Source organism: Schistocerca serialis, unplaced genomic scaffold (genome assembly GCF_023864345.2).
Source record: "Schistocerca serialis cubense isolate TAMUIC-IGC-003099 unplaced genomic scaffold, iqSchSeri2.2 HiC_scaffold_1226, whole genome shotgun sequence".
NCBI classification, from domain to species: Eukaryota; Metazoa; Arthropoda; class Insecta; order Orthoptera; family Acrididae; genus Schistocerca; species Schistocerca serialis.
The window spans coordinates 135001-137500 of NW_026047432.1; the positions used below are offsets into that span (position 1 = coordinate 135001).

The 2500-nt window shown below is 61.1% G+C and overlaps 1 pseudogene; it reads left to right on the forward strand.

Moving 5' to 3' along the window:
- The window catches only part of LOC126436067 (large subunit ribosomal RNA), a 7656-nt pseudogene that overhangs the window by 1028 nt on the left and 4128 nt on the right, over nucleotides 1-2500 (forward strand).

Below are 2500 nucleotides of genomic sequence, written 5' to 3' on the forward strand. Positions count from 1 at the left end.
GAGGATGGGGCTTCCCCGCCCTTCACGGGGCGGCGGCCTCCGCACTCCCGGGGCGTCTCGTCCTCATTGCGAGGTGAGGCGCACCTAGAGCGTACACGTTGGGACCCGAAAGATGGTGAACTATGCCTGGCCAGGACGAAGTCAGGGGAAACCCTGATGGAGGTCCGTAGCGATTCTGACGTGCAAATCGATCGTCGGAGCTGGGTATAGGGGCGAAAGACTAATCGAACCATCTAGTAGCTGGTTCCCTCCGAAGTTTCCCTCAGGATAGCTGGTGCTCGTACGAGTCTCATCCGGTAAAGCGAATGATTAGAGGCCTTGGGGCCGAAACGACCTCAACCTATTCTCAAACTTTAAATGGGTGAGATCTCCGGCTTGCTTGATATGCTGAAGCCGCGAGCAAACGACTCGGATCGGAGTGCCAAGTGGGCCACTTTTGGTAAGCAGAACTGGCGCTGTGGGATGAACCAAACGCCGAGTTAAGGCGCCCGAATCGACGCTCATGGGAAACCATGAAAGGCGTTGGTTGCTTAAGACAGCAGGACGGTGGCCATGGAAGTCGGAATCCGCTAAGGAGTGTGTAACAACTCACCTGCCGAAGCAACTAGCCCTGAAAATGGATGGCGCTGAAGCGTCGTGCCTATACTCGGCCGTCAGTCTGGCAGTCATGGCCGGTCCTTGCGGCCGGCCGCGAAGCCCTGACGAGTAGGAGGGTCGCGGCGGTGGGCGCAGAAGGGTCTGGGCGTGAGCCTGCCTGGAGCCGCCGTCGGTGCAGATCTTGGTGGTAGTAGCAAATACTCCAGCGAGGCCCTGGAGGGCTGACGCGGAGAAGGGTTTCGTGTGAACAGCCGTTGCACACGAGTCAGTCGATCCTAAGCCCTAGGAGAAATCCGATGTTGATGGGGGCCGTCATAGCATGATGCACTTTGTGCTGGCCCCCGTTGGGCGAAAGGGAATCCGGTTCCTATTCCGGAACCCGGCAGCGGAACCGATACAAGTCGGGCCCCTCTTTTAGAGATGCTCGTCGGGGTAACCCAAAAGGACCCGGAGACGCCGTCGGGAGATCGGGGAAGAGTTTTCTTTTCTGCATGAGCGTTCGAGTTCCCTGGAATCCTCTAGCAGGGAGATAGGGTTTGGAACGCGAAGAGCACCGCAGTTGCGGCGGTGTCCCGATCTTCCCCTCGGACCTTGAAAATCCGGGAGAGGGCCACGTGGAGGTGTCGCGCCGGTTCGTACCCATATCCGCAGCAGGTCTCCAAGGTGAAGAGCCTCTAGTCGATAGAATAATGTAGGTAAGGGAAGTCGGCAAATTGGATCCGTAACTTCGGGATAAGGATTGGCTCTGAGGATCGGGGCGTGTCGGGCTTGGTCGGGAAGTGGGTCAGCGCTAACGTGCCGGGCCTGGGCGAGGTGAGTGCCGTAGGGGTGCCGGTAAGTGCGGGCGTTTAGCGCGGGCGTGGTCTGCTCTCGCCGTTGGTCGGCCTCGTGCTGGCCGGCGGTGCAGGATGCGCGCGCCTGCGCGGCGTTCGCGCCCCGGTGCTTCAACCTGCGTGCAGGATCCGAGCTCGGTCCCGTGCCTTGGCCTCCCACGGATCTTCCTTGCTGCGAGGCCGCGTCCGCCTTAGCGTGCTCCTCCGGGGGCGCGCGGGTGCGCGGATTCTCTTCGGCCGCCATTCAACGATCAACTCAGAACTGGCACGGACTGGGGGAATCCGACTGTCTAATTAAAACAAAGCATTGCGATGGCCCTAGCGGGTGTTGACGCAATGTGATTTCTGCCCAGTGCTCTGAATGTCAACGTGAAGAAATTCAAGCAAGCGCGGGTAAACGGCGGGAGTAACTATGACTCTCTTAATGGTGGCCCTTCCGCTGAAGGTGCCACCCCAGCTACCCCAGCACCTATCCGGCCAACCGGCCGTAACGAAAATGCGATAGTTTGTGTAGCTCCCTTTGCTTGCAGTGAGTGCCACCGCACTTTTACCACGAAGAACGGTCTCGGGGTCCATCGCCGCCGCCAACACCTTGCGGCCGCCAACGCTGAGATCGTGACGGAGAGGCATCGCGCGAGGTGGACGGAGGAAGAAGTCCTGTCGCTCGCCAAGGCAGAGGCCGAACTGTTCCTCGAGAGGGACGCCCGGTTCTTCTTCGTTAATCAAGAGCTTATTAGGATGTTCCCCGACCGAACGCTTGAGGCAATCAAGTGCCGACGGCGGCAAGCTGCCCACAAGCAGCTTGTCCGCCAATTCATGGAGGCGCTTGAGATCGGTCGGGGGGAAGAGCCGGCGTCCCGCCGGGGAGCAGCGAGCTCGCTGCCTGACGCGGGCGAGGCCGCTGCGCCGCCCGTCGACGCAGCCGAGGACTTCGCGGCCGACACCACCGGGCCGCCGCCGGAGGGGCCGACTGACGCCGCCATCTGGGAGCATCTGGCGGGGCTACCTGCCTCCGCCCAGCGTTTCTCTGCTCTGGATCGAGTCATTGGTCTGGGGCGGGGCACGCCGCC